The sequence below is a fragment of the Lactuca sativa genome, chromosome 2, assembly GCF_002870075.4.
Source record: "Lactuca sativa cultivar Salinas chromosome 2, Lsat_Salinas_v11, whole genome shotgun sequence".
NCBI lineage: Eukaryota > Viridiplantae > Streptophyta > Magnoliopsida > Asterales > Asteraceae > Lactuca > Lactuca sativa.
Genome location: NC_056624.2, coordinates 44,005,539 through 44,021,891, shown reverse-complemented (window position 1 = coordinate 44,021,891; position 16,353 = coordinate 44,005,539). Strand labels below are relative to the sequence as shown.

At 37.5% G+C, this 16,353-nt stretch overlaps 1 long non-coding RNA gene across 1 annotated transcript; it reads left to right on the top strand.

Moving 5' to 3' along the window:
- Positions 1–13,901: 13,901 nt before the first annotated feature.
- On the top strand, positions 13,902–15,893 carry LOC128132017 (uncharacterized). Its single transcript, XR_008229945.1, has 2 exons — positions 13,902–14,004; positions 15,728–15,893. It is a non-coding gene; the product is annotated as an uncharacterized LOC128132017 (long non-coding RNA).
- The last annotated feature ends 460 nt before the right edge of the window (positions 15,894–16,353 follow it).

Sequence of the window (16,353 nt, the reverse complement as noted above, 5' to 3'; positions counted from 1 at the left end):
TGGGAATTGAATATTGAAAATCTATGTCTAGATTAGAAACCTTTATGCAAAAGGATGTTCAAAGGAATGTACTTTGAGTGAGAGACATCATATCTAAGGAATTGTCTTGTAACAATCTCCGATAGAAGACTTTGTAATATCATTGGCAATAGTCTTTGTGACTTTGGTGCAGTAACATTACGAAAGGATAGTTGCATAGAATGTTAGAATCTAGCATATTCTATAAGTAGCAAGAATTTGAAATTATTTCACTTATGAAAAAGGATTTGGAATTGTGAAATGAGAATGGTTGGAAATGTGTTCAATTTGATCTATTTCACAAAGTAAGAACCATAGGTAAACATTGTGTGTATGCTAGGAGCATGGGACAAGTGTTGTAATTCAAGTAAGAAGTTGATTACCCGAAACGAAAAATAATGAGTAATCGATATGGTGATAAATAAAAGGTGTTTTATTTATGCTCAAGGGTTTGAGGCCATATGGGATTAGTATTATGCTTGTGTTTCACTTTGCATGTTTTGACTTCCTGAATAATTTAATTGGTTTATTCGAACGGGCCATAGTCGTTCATATGTTGGAAGTAGGTATGAATGAAGATTGTCGTGAATTGGTGTGTGGATTGTCTAAAGAGTATTAGACATAAGCAAATGTTTGCTGCAACGTTCATGAGTGCTTATGAATATGATTTGAGCATTGGATTAGACTCACACTCACTTGGATCACTCCATGGATTGTTATCATGAGTGATTAGCGAGACGATAACATCTTATATTCTTGAAACCAAGATGTGTGAGTTGTATCTTGCAAATCGGTTGCACATTGATAATATGTAAACGCACTAGTAACTTGGTGTTATAAAACATATTGTTGTGTGTGATTCGGTGAGTGAGTGCAAGCGAGAATTGAATCAAAGTTTATCCGTTCCTTTTATCCAAAGTAGGATAAAAGTGATATCTTTGGGCCCCTCGATGATTTTGTGATGACAAACCTAAATGCTCGGCCGGGCTAGGGCTAATTTGATTTGTTTAATTAGTCAGTCGTCATAAATCGGAATCGAGATATAGTACAAAGAGAATGATTTGAAATTATGTCTCATACGATATCTAGAATGGAGGAATATATGATCCCTTATCTAAAGGACACGCGTATCTGATAGGATCAGATTTGACAGCGGCTTTGGAAAGCCACGGTTGCAGATCAGGATCTGAAGTCATACACAGAATAGTTGTTAGACTTATCCAAGTGGGAGACTGTTGGATTAGTGTCTAAGTCCATAACTATTTTGGTATGTACTTGACCCGATGGTGCATGGTCCTTTTGGGTTGCCTTCACCAAAGCAACTTGATAGGATGAATTATGGAGAGAAAGGATTAAATATGATTTATTAATATATTATGAGAATTATATATTAAAGGAGAAATCATATTGTTTAATTAATATTAGTCAATAATTAATTGGTAATTAGTTTTGTGACTAAAAGAGATTAATTAAACTTAAGGGACTGGAATTGTAATTATAAGATAATTGCAATTTGGGCCATGGATTGCCTTATATTATAAGGTGGACGAATTCTATGGGGGAAGCCCATATGAAATCGTCCAAGGCCTTAAGGAAAGGGCTCCATGGGTTGCTTAGGGCTTAAGCATCCAAATTAGGGTTTCCTTGTTATATAACCCTAATTGCCTCCTATATATATGGATCCCTTATGACCCAAAAATGTGGCTAAGACTTCTCTAGGGTTTGTGGATGTTTTTTGGGCAGCCTCCATCCTCTCTCCTCTTCATCCTCTTTCTTATGGTGTTTGTGAACCATTAGAGGAGTGCCAATTGTGACTCTAACCTTTCTAAAGTCAATACAAGGAGATTTGGGATTGTTATTGCTACATAACAATCAAGGTAACATCTTAAACCTATTCTCATGATAATATGATTACTTGTATGCTAGAATTAGGGTTTATAGTCTTGGATAACTTGCATGTATAATAGAGAAACCTAGATCCAAGCATTAGGGTTTGTATGAGCACATAGGATGTTCTTTGGATTAAAACCCATCAAACCCCAACCAGGCCATAAACTCCACCCTATATAAGGGTTGAGTGGGTTTCATTCCCACCTTTTTCCCACCTTAGACTCTCTCTCTCTACTTTCTCTCTCTACAAATCGGGTTTGCTCCAAAATCGCCTCTTTCAAGCCCCAAACTAGTAAGTGATCTACCCTAACTTGTTGTTTAGCTTATTTAACATACAAATTCGTGTTTAAATTACCCAAAACGCTCAAGAACGTGAGTTTATGGTCCAAGAATACCTTCTTAGACCGTAAACACTCATAGATGGGGTTTTAATGCTAAAAAACCCTTCCAAACCACTTCTAGTGCTTAGTAATGACTTAGGGGCTTGCATGCAAGGACTTAGAACACCAAAATCAGAACAAATGGGGAGTAAACATGAGTTTACAGTCTAAGAACATTCTTAGCCCATAAACCCATCTTCATGGACCATAAACACTTATTTAAGTGTCAAACTACCCCTCAAACACCTCCAAAGGCTTCCATGAGTGCCTAAAGCCTTGTAATCCTTCGTTTGATGCACCAAAAACATGATTCATGGACTAAAATGAGTTTAATGCCATAGAATCATGTGTTTAAGGCAGTAAACTCCCCAAAGAACATCTTCTTAGACCGTAAAAACCTTTCCAAGGCGTTTAAGTACCTTTAACACCTTCCTATGCTCATATAAGTGACTAGAACCTTGCATGCATGAGTTAGAACCACCAAACAACAGAAAGGAATGGGATAACATGAGTTTACGACCATAAACTCCTCAAGGAGTGGTCATGAACCGTAAACTCCCTAAAATGGCCCATTTGGAGCCTAAAACACTTCCTATGACCTATAATTGATCCTAGCCTAATTCCACAAGTGAGATTAGACCTTAATGCATCAAAGAACACACCACCTAAGAGTTTACGGCCGTAAAATCATGGGGATATGGTCTTAGGGCCATAAACTCTATAAAGAGTTTACTCTTGAAGAGTAAACTCCCTAATTGGGCCATACACTCCCCTAGATGTTACCCGGGACACTCCTAGCACTTGACCAAAGTGTTTTCCGCTCTTTAGGATCCGTATATGTGTTTAATTATTATTATAATTACTAATTTTATGTAAACATATGTCATCATATGTTAATAGGTCACTAAGTGTGTTGAAGTCTTTACTTGACACCAAGCACCCAATCGACACCTCCGCCGGATCCACTTACAACAGGTGAGTTCATACCCCTGAATTAACCTTTTAAATGTTTTTACATGCTTTTATGGGGGGGGGGAATACAAGTTAAAACATGCTAGTTATCATATCAATCATACGTGATTGACAACCCGCATGCACAAGGATTTATTACACTGTCAGCTGTTTTACCAAGTATGGTACTATAAATGGTTTTCCAAAACGTCTTTACTTGTTTAAATCTTTTCTCAAATTATCTCTCGTGCTGTATGTTTTACTCCAAAACCAGTTACAACAGTATTTTAAACAAAGGTTTTCTTTACTTATATTGTTTTATCAAAATTTCATTCAAAACTGTTTATGAAAGGTTTTCAAAGGATTTCCAAAGGTCTTCAAACTTATTTTACAAAAGGATATCAAGTCACGATTTTCTTAAGTGTAAAGGTTTTCCAAAATTTTCGACAAAAGTTTTCTTCCATGCTTCTATGCTTTTACTTCGTTAAACGCTTCTACCTCGTTAAACGCTTCTACTTTGTTAAACGCTTCTACTTCGTTAAACGCTTCTACTTTGTTAAATGTATGCCTGTACTTGTATAGTAATATAAATAATGTTTAAAGGACTTAGGAAGGCTAGTTCGCCCTATTTCCTTTTCCTCGTTTGGATGTGGTCTGGTGGGATCGGATATCCGTCCGAAGGTCGTTTAATCATTAATTATATATCATGTATACATGTATAGAAATAAAGGTTTACATTGGCCAGATCATGTTCCTTGGGTAGCAAGGGCATCATCCCACTCGTCACTCGTAGATCAGGGACACTAGTAAGTATTATAGGAATATTTAGGAAGCTGTATTCACTCTTTCTAGTATGAGAATTCCACAGGAGTCAGTTCATATGCGAGTCTATATCATTTCTCCAGCGCCTCTAATAGAGTTCAGATTACGAGATGCATCTTCAAGACACGGATCTCCTCGTCGTCGAGTGTATAGATCTATACGGGACTGACACTCCCACACCCTGACTGCTAGCTACAGTCCACGGCCTACCAAGCCAAGGGGTGACAAATGTCACATTTATTCCGACACTTGCAGGGCGTCAAGTACTCTAGTGTCAATCAGTATGGTTACGAGTATCTCCATGTTTACCTTATAATTCATGGCCTTAAGGTAACGAGAATTAACATTGTATTTCTCAAACAACACTCTTAGGATCACTCTTTGTTTTAGAACTTGCTAGCTGTGTCGTTCATTTCATACTGTCTGGGGTCTGTGTTTCTTTGTTTTAGACCTTGCTAGCTGTATCTTTCATTTGATACTGTCTAGGGTCCGTGTTTCTTCGTTTTAGACCTTGCTAGCTGTATCTTTCATTTGATACTGTCTCGGGTATGTGTTTATTTGTTTTAGACCTTGCTAGCCGTATCGTACATTTGATACCGTCTGGGGTCTGTGTTTCGTTATGTTAGACTGAGCCAGGCGTATCATTCATTCGATACTCTCTTGGAGTCTATGATTTCTTTTGCCTTAGTCAACAGTATTTCCTGCTGAGGCATATGTTATTTTCCCTAATGTTTTTTTACTAGTGATATTCTCCTACTTCCTTTAAAAATCAAATACCGTATTTTGGTAATGATAGTATTTTAGGGAAAATTACTCTTTAAAACATAACTCTGTCGAGTCTTGGTAGAAGACTGCTTTTATTTAGAAAGTATAGGATTTTCTGGAAAGGACTCTAATACACTGTAGACTCTAAACTACTACTTTTTATAAAGTTATTTTGGATAAAATGCTTACTTACACAAATGACACCAAATACTTATGAACTAACCAGCATTTATAAAAATGCTGATACTCGCTTTCAAAATAACTTGTATTCTCAGGTCAGCAATAGACAGGTACACCCGAGAGTTTTTGTGAAGCCAGCCTAGAACCAAGTTGCATCTATACTAGTTTCTGTAATACTTTGATGTCTCTATTAAATGTAACTTATGTAAAACTATTACTATTAATGCAATGGTTGTTGTACTTTGATTACTATACTGCATATGTTGTGATACTTGACACGCCGTCATCTACCCCAGAACGTTTCCGCCGTTCCGGTTTTGGGGTGTGACAGATTGGTATCAGAGCATTGTTTATAGTGAGCTAAGTATATCAATTCATAAAAGATATACAACCTATAAATACATAGGCATAAAACACTCTGACCAAAAATTATACTTTAAAATATAACCATATTTTACCAAAGTATAAGAACATCCAGAACCTAAACACTCGAACACAAGTATCACAAGAAGAACAAGAATAAAAGTCTTCTGATGTTGAGAATTACCGTCAAACCTAGGCAGTTATGTAATCGTAAGTTGGAATAAATGTAACCTGATCAACTACATTTATTCGAGATGTAATGAACGTGTGCTTGTGAGTGATAGTGGTGTTGCAACAGGTCTGAAACTTACCAACTAGGAATGATAGAGCCAAACATGAAGTTTAAAAATACTATGGGAGTATTTTGGAATACTAAAAGACTCACATTAATCCCAAAATTATATTCAGAAGTTACGAATCAAACAAGAAATTAAAATACCAAAGGGGTATTTTAGGATCCATAGATAACCTTGTGTGAAGAACTAAAAAGATCCTTATTGATATACCTACAATTACAGAGGGTATACTCCCAAGGTTATATATAATAAGGATCCCATAGACTAAGAATGTGTGGTTTCGCACTACTTCCTTTTCCTCGTTGGGATGTGGATATAGAGTAGTATCACATATTCGAAGGCCTATCGGATCTAAGCTATATATGATTTGTGTACCCTATGTAATCGTAGCAGGACTCGATATGGATCACCTAGTGAAATGTTAATAATCTCTTAGGATTCTTTAGACATTTCCATTCTTGGTCGAACCCTGTAGAAAACCCTATCCACTTCAGTACTCGGCAAAAGAGTTGATTCAGACCCAGAAGAGGTTCATTGAGAATATTTTCATTTCGGAAATAAATGAACTAGGTCGAGACTATTGAAATCACCAAGTGCCTATATATTTTTAGGGACATCGGTGAGAAATTCACCTAAACTTCCGAGATTCCTGTCATCCATCATGGAGCGATGACACCCAGAGTCGGAATCGGAAGTAAGACAGAGTAGAAAATTCAATATGTCTATAGGAGAAGAGAGCCCTAGGTAACTACCCGAAGGAAACCAACATCGGTCCTAGTCAAAGATACGAGGTAGACAGAGGGAGCCAGTGCATGGAACCCGAGAAGTGTCTTTTCCTCGTGTTCGTCACACTAATACACCCATAAAATAATACAATTTAATGAGTTAGTGATTACACTACTCACGCTATGTGTTAGGTAAATCGCCTTTTCCCGTTGCAAGTAATACGATTAGGGCGGATCCCCACACCTCTATTGAGAGTGTTTAGCCATAAGTCTTCATGAGCCTTTCTTCCTGTGGTCTTCGTTCCGAACTGTTCTCAAATCTTTCCAAGCCGGAGAGTGAAACCTTTCCCAGTATAAAGGTAACTTAGTAGGAACGACTTCTATCTTATGGCTTTTTCCGATACTCATACTCCTACCTTGAATACCCGGACTACATCATAGGGATGTAGGTCGACACTCAGACAACCAATATCCGAGGCATGGGAAAAATTTATGCCTAATATACTAAGGATAGATACGTCCAGGGTTAACCATCGTCTCTCACCAGCTTGTGCTCCTTTTGTGTAAGAAAACTATACCTCCAAAGAAGCGTAACCAATCCGCTGGCAAGAAACCGACTCTCCTACTCGCTGAAGCTACGTTCCAAGCTGCAGTCTCGGCAGCCGTAGCAGCTGTCATGGCTCAACTGAATGCTAACAACAAAAATGTTAGCAAAGAGCCCTATCGGGAATTCCGATCCAAGTAATGGACAGCAGCAACCAACCTCTGTGTACCCAGCCACCCAAGAACCTCAACCAACTCCAATGAAGGGAAAGTTTAAGAACGAGGAAGGAAGTACCTCGGCTCAAGGACCTTTCATAGGGCAACGAGCTGAGACAGTCAATACCCCTACCAACCTTTCCATCCTAACACCTACAAGACCATACCTAGGAAACCTTCCCCACTGCAGCAAGTGTAGCTACCATCATCATGGTATATTCTGAGAACTCTGTTGTACTAGGTGCAACATGAAAGGGCATAATGCTCACATCTGCAGAACCCCGATTGAGTTTATTACATCAACCACCAATGTGACGATCAATCAAGTATGCCACCTATGTGGTGAGATTGGGCACCTAAAGCGAGATTTCCCAACAGAAAGAAAAGACAAGGACACAAGAGGAATCTAACTCTAATTCTTGGGGAGAAGCATCAAGGAACCTAGTAGATTTTTGGTACGTCTCTTAATCTCAGATAACTAACCAAAAACATTAAAAGACTAATTCTAAATGTAAATACTTCCCCGTTAAGGCGAAAGTCGCAGCATGGTTATAAAATTTAAAATTTCATCAGGTAAAACTATAATGGCTAGATATATACGTTACGACCATGTATAATTGAGATGGATAGACCTAGAGTGAGTGAATGCCACCTCATTTCCTGTTCCTCGTTTGGTTGTGGATTTAGGGCGGAGTCGCTCAGTCAACAGTCCTCCCCCCCTTAATTATACATGACTAGTATATGTTAGGCGATTATAGAAAGGCCTCATGAGAATCCATTCATGAAAGGTACTCTACTCAGAAACACTCAGGACCCTCTATAGTTCTGCGTCAACTCTATCGGTCCAAGTATTCACGACAGTGATACACGGGACGAAACTCGAGACGCCAAGAACTTGTGTGCCCGTTCAGCACATGACCCTATCGACCCTCATTCTATGTCATGTCGATGTATGCCAACTTCGACGCCTCTATCAATCATGGTTCGACTTAGTGCAACCATGTGTAACTCCCTAGTGCTATGTAAAAAGAACTTTCACCGTAGCCATTTCGGCAAATAAAGGTTCTTTCGAACCTAAACATAATAAAAATAATAAAGACTAATGCGATCCGTCAGTCGTCACTCTTATTTCAAACCTTCCAAAGTACCCAGGAGAAGGGTACCGCGCACTGTTAACCAACCCTTCTTAGTCAGATAGAAACCGAAGCGAAAGACACTGCAGGTATTCCAGAAGACGATAACCACCCGAAGCATACTCCGTAGATCCCCCAAAAAGACCCTTCGCACCTCGCAATCAGGTTCGTGAATCAAGAGGATAGAACTCATGGGACTGACCACTATAACTGAGTATATGCATAAGGGTGGTATATAATTGAGATAAAAAAGGTTTAAGATGTGTGCTTCCTCCCTACTCCCTGTTCCTCGTTGGGTTGTGGGTCTGGGGTGGAGTCGCACAACTGAACATCCTGCCGACCTCAATTATATAAGACTTGCATACACCAAGTATTAGTGGTTATGCCAAGTATGAGCTCTACCAAGAACCTCATAGTAAAACCCTTCATCCTATTCCATAGAATAGGAGCTAGAGTCAAGAGAACCACGGCGGGTTGAGCTACTATAATGACCATAAATCCGAAATTTGTTGTCATCCCGGTTAAGCCAACATAGTAGCTAACACCCTCAGTTGGTAAAGAAAACTGAGTCGTAAGAGTCAAGGACATTGACTACGACCATCCATTCACGCTTAATTCCCCGAAATAAGCATCTCAGCGGATATCCCGGATCTCTAGAAGCTACGATAAGTTAAACTCTGAGAAGAGTGGATGAGGAGATTAAAGTTCCGAGTGATGGAACCCTATACTACTAGATTTGACCTAGATCGAGAAAACTCAGAACCTCGGGAAGAGTAGTTGCTGAAGATGTTTGCACTACTCAGGCACTTCGTCAACCCCGTTACCAATGAGTAGTGCCTAGGACACTACGCCTTCTTACGTGGAGGAAATCACCGTCGCCCTGTAGACGATGGAACACATTCTCCGAAGTGAACACTAGAATACCGAGAACCACAGGATAACCTCTGCAGCCAAGAATACTTGAATAAAGTGAAAAAGTAGATTGTGTTAAGCCTTATAACCCAGATCCCGAAGAGATTATAGACTTGACACCAGTCTAGGTGTTAGTCGATGAGTTATGCAAGAGCACGTGCTTTCTGCACCTGGAATAAACCTTCACCTTAGAGAATAGGGCATGTCTTAGAGATTCACTGGCTAATAGGTGTTCCAAGGATACTATCTCGCGCAGAGATAATAGAACCACCTACCGAGATAGTCCAACACTTCAGAAAATCTCTAAGGATTGAGTTAGCCCTGAGCAGAGCCTGCTGTTCATGAAACAGCAAGGCAAGTAAGAGCATGATCCTTTCCCGCTAAGGATCATATTGTGAAAGCTCCAACTAGATGATGATGGGAAGTTTAAAAACTTCTAAGCACTCGTCTGGTGAAAACCTATCTGCCCGACCCTGAGAGTTTCCGTTAGAAACATCTCAAGAATCAATAGTGCAGGTTCATTTTGCACAAGATTGAGATAGCCACCCTACAACAAACAGATACCCGTAGACATGCAATCCATCCGATGATCTAGAAATCCTCTAAAAACCAAATGACAGGATACACGAATCCAAGGACAACCCAAGCTTTCTAAGAACCAACCAGAAGGACTACACTCCCAGTATGAGAGAACGTTTGGAACTTCAAAATGGCGATCACACCACTGATGATCTCACCATACAAGTGCATTATGTTCTGAGGACCGAAAAGCTCTATCTTCCCGAGAGCTTAGGACCATCCGAGATTCTCTATAAGATTTAGTCCAACCCTTGTCAGGCCACAACTACTTTTGGAATTCCATAAATTCCACCATAGTCTATTCACGACCCCAGCATGGACAAAGTATTTGTCCGACGTGATTTGTATAAACCCACTCGTCTTAACAACAATCTTTGGGAACCCTAACTTTGTAGACGAGCCAGTAGGAATCGCTAACTGCACGAATCAAAACCCGCATCCCGTAAGTGAAGGTTGTTAGAATGAAAAGCAAAGGCCAGAGTTCACTTGGGAATGCGAGGACCAACTGAATAGGAAGTGCCCTCATACCTCTACCCGATTTTTCATGATTACTTCCTTGCCTAAACCTGAATTTCGGGACGAAATTCCCCTAACGGGGGGATGATGTCACAACCCAAAAATTTCCGTTAGTTTTAACGTCGAAATTAACTACATCAAAAATTAGCCAAATTTATCCCGAAAATATTTTTGACCGGATTTAAACCCGTTAGAATATTTTAAATAATATTCGTCAAGCGAACCAAAATTAAGGCGGTATAATTTTGAAATTTGCCATGATTAACGATAGTCGTGAAAAACCCCGTTCGCGATTGGTGTCAGATGAACCCTAACCAGGCCATAAACTCCACCCTATATAAGGGTTGAGTGGGTTTCATTCCCACCTTTTTCCCACCTTAGACTCTCTCTCTCTACTTTCTCTCTCTACAAATCGGGTTTGCTCCAAAATCGCCTCTTTCAAGCCCCAAACTAGTAAGTGATCTACCCTAACTTGTTGTTTAGCTCATTTAACTTACAAATTCGTTTTTAAATTACCCAAAACCCTCAAGAACATGAGTTTATGGTCCAAGAACACCTTCTTAGACCGTAAACACTCATAGATGGGGTTTTAATGCTCAAAAACCCTTCCAAACCACTTTTAGTGCTTAGCAATGACTTAGGGGCTTGCATGAAAGGACTTAGAAAAAAAATCCGAAAAAATGGGGAGTAAACATGAGTTTACGGTCTAAGAACATTCTTAGACCATAAAACCATCTTCATGGACCATAAACACTTATTTAAGTGTTAAACTACCCCTCAAACATCTCCAAAGGCTTCCATGAGTGCCTAGAGCCTTGTAATCCTTCGTTTGATGCACCAAAAACATGATTCATGGACTAAAATGAGTTTACTACCGTAAACTCATGTGTTTAAGGTAGTAAACTCCCTAAGAACATCTTCTTAGACTGTAAACACCTTTCCAAGGTGTTTAAGTGCCTTTAACACCTTCCTATGCTCATATAAGTGACTAGAACCTTGCACGCATGAGTTAGAACCACCAAGCAACAAAAAAATGGGATAACATGGTTTTACGACCATAAACTCATGTGTTTATGGCCGTAAACTCCTCAAGGAGTGGTCATGAACCGTAAACTCCCTAAAATGGCCCATTTGGAGCCTAAAACACTTCCTATGCCCTAGAATTGATCCTAGCCTAATTCCACAAGTGAGATAAGACCTTAATTCATCAAGGAACACACCACCCATGAGTTTATGGCCATAAACTCATAGGGATATGGCCTTAGGGCCGTAAACTCTATAAAGAGTTTACTCTTGAAGAGTAAACTCCCTAACTGGGCCATACACTCCCCTAGATGTTACCCGAGACACTCCTAGCACTTGACCAAAGTGTTTTCCGCTCTTTAGGATGCATATACGTGTTGAATTTGTATTATCATTACTAATTGTATGTAAACATATGTCATCATATGTTAATAGGTCACTAAGTGTGTTCAAGTCCTTACTTGACACCGAGCACCCAATCGGCACCTCCGCCGGATCCACTTACAACAGGTGAGTTCATACCCCTGAATTAACCTTTTAAATGTTTTTACATGCTTTTATGGGGGGGGGGGGGGAATACAAGTTAAAACATGATAGTTATCATATCAATCATATGTGATTGACAACCCGCATGCACAAAGATTTATTACACTGTCAGCTGTTTTACTAAGTATGGTACTATAAATGGTTTTCCAAAATGTCTTTACTTGTTTAAATCTTTTCTCAAATTATCACTCGTGCTGTATGTTTTACTCCAAAACCAGTTACAACAGTATTTTAAACAAAGGTTTTCTTTACTTATAATATTTTATCAAAATTTCATTCAAAACTGTTTATGAAAGGTTTTCAAAGGATTTCCAAAGGTCTTCAAACTTATTTTACAAAAGGATATCAAGTCACGATTTTATTAAGTGTAAAGGTTTTCCAAAATTTATGAAAAAAGTTTTCTTCCATGCTTTTATGCTTTTACTTCGTTAAACGCTTCTACCTCGTTAAACGCTTCTACTTCGTTAACTGCTTCTACTTCGTTAAATGTTTCTACTTTGTTAAATGTATGCCTGTACTTGTATAGTAATATAAATAATGTTTAAAGGACTTAGGAAGGCTAGTTCGCCCTATTTCCTTTTCCTCGTTTGGATGTGGTCTGGTGGGATCGGATATCCGTCCGAAGGTCGTTTAATCATTAATTATATATCATGTATACATGTATAGAAATAAAGGTTTACATTGGCCAGATCATGTTCCTTGGGTAGCAAGGGCATCATCCCACTCGTCACTCGTAGATCAGGGACACTAGTAAGTATTATAGGAATATTTAGGAAGCTGTATTCTGTAACAATTGGTAAAAAAAAAAAAAATAGGAACGATCGTACGATGCTATCTTTTGATTATTAAGCAATATGAGTATTTTATTAAGAATGGTTGAAGGAATTTAACCTCTTTTATTTAAATAAGTTACTGTGAAATATAAAACAAGTAGCTATTGATAAATTTCGTTATGATGTATGGCTACGAACCATCACCGGTTTGTGAAATTAGCATATAACATCATTTGAACGCAACAAACTTAATTTTTGTAACAACATGTATCTAGTTGATAATTAAGTTAGGTTCTATGTAAAACGTGTGCTTAATAGTTGTGTAGGATCTAAATTCGACAAATATACGAACCAAAGTGACAAAACGTGTTTAACGATATGGTTAACCGGTTAAATGTCACGAAATTATACATTGGTCAATAAATTTTATATTTAAATAAATTAAAATATAAAATGAATTATTATAAGGTATAATTAAAATGTATCCAAGTGTTTTTGAATAAAAAGAATAAAACATAAACATTAAAGTTCAAATACACAAAAACTACATTGTTATTTTATACTAAGTATACATGTATGTATTTATACATATGTATTATTATCTAGTGAATAACTAGTTATGGGTCATTACCTAAAGTGATTTCATGTAAGGAATATGATTTCTAAATCAATTAAGATAAGAGAATTGGTGGAGATAAGTGCCAACTTAACTAATAAGTGCTTAATCACTTAAGACATTTTACTAAGAATGCTTCTTAATCCCTCTTCTAATTTTCAATATTAAGACCTTCCCTCTCCTTACCTAGAACTCCTAACTAACTAAATATCTAGTAGTTAGTTAGTTAACTAACTCTATCTCTAAGCAACCACCCAAGCAAGTGGCTAGACAAGATCACATCACTTAAACTCACATCCCATCACAAGCTAGTCTAGGTTTTGTCCCCTTATCCTCTTCCACCATTTCCTCCTTCATAACCACGAAATTTCCTCTTCATTTTACCCTCATTTGACCAGCCAATACTCCAAGTAATTACTCTCAACCTTCATCTCATTTTCAAGCACAAGAACTTCCTTCCAAAGCCATCAAAACCATGAACTAAAGGGTTGCTGTCCCTTTTGTGTTTCAGCCACCATTTCACCCATCTACACCTTCCTTTTGCTTGATATTTTTACCACCAAATACCCCTGGAAGTTACTTGTTTTGATACTCAAAATTATTGATTCAAAACAGTGAGTAAACTACCCTTTTTCTTGCACTTTTGCTGTGAAATTTTCGTGACAGCAACATAGCCAAAAGAGTGGCTGTTTTGGAGCATCAAACCAACAACCAAAAGTTCATCTTCAACTTTCCATTCTTCAAGTATTCACATAAGGTGAGTTCATACCCCTACATTTTCATGTTTTATTCAAGTTTTAAGGGGGGGAATACAAGTTAGAACACTAAACATAACTCAAATTTAAATGACAGCTTTCTACAGAAAAGTTGAGTCCTGTTCACGGACTGTTTTGACCATCTTAAACTTAATATCTTTCAAAACTGTACAATATGCAAATAGTTCAAGTTTATACCTTTCTAATGACTACTCGCACACGTTCATACGATTTTTCTACAATTTATGGCGATTTTTATAAAACTGCCTGTCATTTCAGAAGTGATTTCGGACCAGTCTGTGAAGATGTTCATTTTCACACTAGTTTGAGACCACTAAAAACCATAATAAAAATTAGGAGCAAAGTAGACTTATTTTATAAACTCTCAGAGGTGACGGATTCAGTTTTTGACTTACGATGATTTTTCTATGAGTTTTCTAAAAACAGGGACAGTAAAGGGTAAAACTGTCAAAAGTGGTTTATAGATTTATTAACACCTTCTAACATTTTTGAGTAATGTTTATACATTAAGGAAGTTAAAACACAATCATTTAAATATGTTTAATGACCATTTTTACAAAAGTAATAAGTACAAAAAGGTCTTTAGTATCAAACTTAAGGATTATTTCATGCAAAGTTTCTAATAAAAACGTAAGAATATGAACAACAATTACGAAACATGCCAAATCATCCTTTAAAACTTATACATATATATAACCATATACATATATATGTTTTGTTTACAAACTTGTCTTCTACATCAAAAATTTAACTTTACTCGTTTTTATTAAATGAATCACTTGTGATTTATTACTACTATGTGAAAACTCTTGTCATACTTCGCATGCACTAGATTTATACAAAATATTTAGAAATTCCAAAGTATTCTTCGTTGCTAAACCGTTTTATACATTCTAAAAACTTATGATTTATGCTTTGTCAAACATTGTGAAAAAGGATAAACTTTGCATACAAAACTACTACTTTAATACAGACTTAGTTGAGAATCCATGAGACGTGTACATCTTCAAACACTGCCTTTTTGATAAAAGGTATCGCTACAAGTCCTGTCTATAACCAGAGTCTCCCGTTCGGAGAACGTGTCAAATGTGTATAGATCTATACGGGAAGTCATGATCCCGCGCCCTGACTGTTAGCTACAGTCCGTCTTTTGGGGTGACAGTTGTCATAACGCTACGACGCCTGAAGAACGTCGCTACAGGCATATTATGTTTAGTATGGTTATAAAACTCATCGGATATACAATTATTATGGTATTATGCTTTTATGAAAGAGTAGCTATTAAAACTATTCTTCATCTAACAAATGCGATCTTCGTATAGCTTTATTATATAAAACTATGCCACACCTTTCGAGCACGTCGATTGCTTGCGATTTTCGGTCTTAGAGACTGCCAGTTATGTCAGGAAAATAAGGGTTTTTCCTGTATACAAACCAAACAACTAATAGGAAAATAAGGGATTTTCTCGGTACAATTAGTTGCAACTTATAACACGAACATTCATATGCATTTCATACTTTTATAAGAAAATAAGGGTTTTTCTTGGAAAACACAACAAATCATAACTCCTTACATTTGAAACAGTGCGTTTTCTGGAAAACATACACGAACTTTCGAATGGCGTACATTTTCTCAAAACACTACTTATGAACTCACCAACTTACCTGTTGACACTTTTTCTTTGAAATAACTTGTATTCTCAGGGAACCGCTAAGCAGATTTGGAAATCAACTTTTGGGGATTAACGTGCTGACGTTAATTACTTCTTTTGAAGGATGTTTTTGTATTTATCTTTTGAACAAGTAACGAATACGATTATGTAAACATTTTGGAAACTTTAATATATATGGTGGTGTGTACTTTCCTTTCTATGAACTGTTATGATACTGAATATGACGTCCTCCGCCCCAGAACGTTTCCGCCGTTCGTGGTTTTGGGGTGTGACAGATTGGTATCAGAGCATTGTTTATAGTGAATTGAGTATATCAACCCATAAAAGATATACTAACTATAAATACAATGGGATTAAAAATACTCTGATTTAGAGTTTATACTTTAAATAATAAAATATTTAAGTAAGTATACGTGCTGCATTCATACTAAAATCAGTGTCACTAGGACAGTACAAAAGAATTACGATTGTTGGGCAACACAAGTGGGCTTAGAGACATATGGTCAAAACTGGGAAGATATAGCCTGATCGCCTATATTATCCGAGGGTTGACTAGCATGTGCCTAAGTTTAAATGTGTAGTCGCAACAATGCTAAAATCTTACCAACCCTACCACAATGAGAACAATAGAACATAACATTAAAATTAAAATACTAT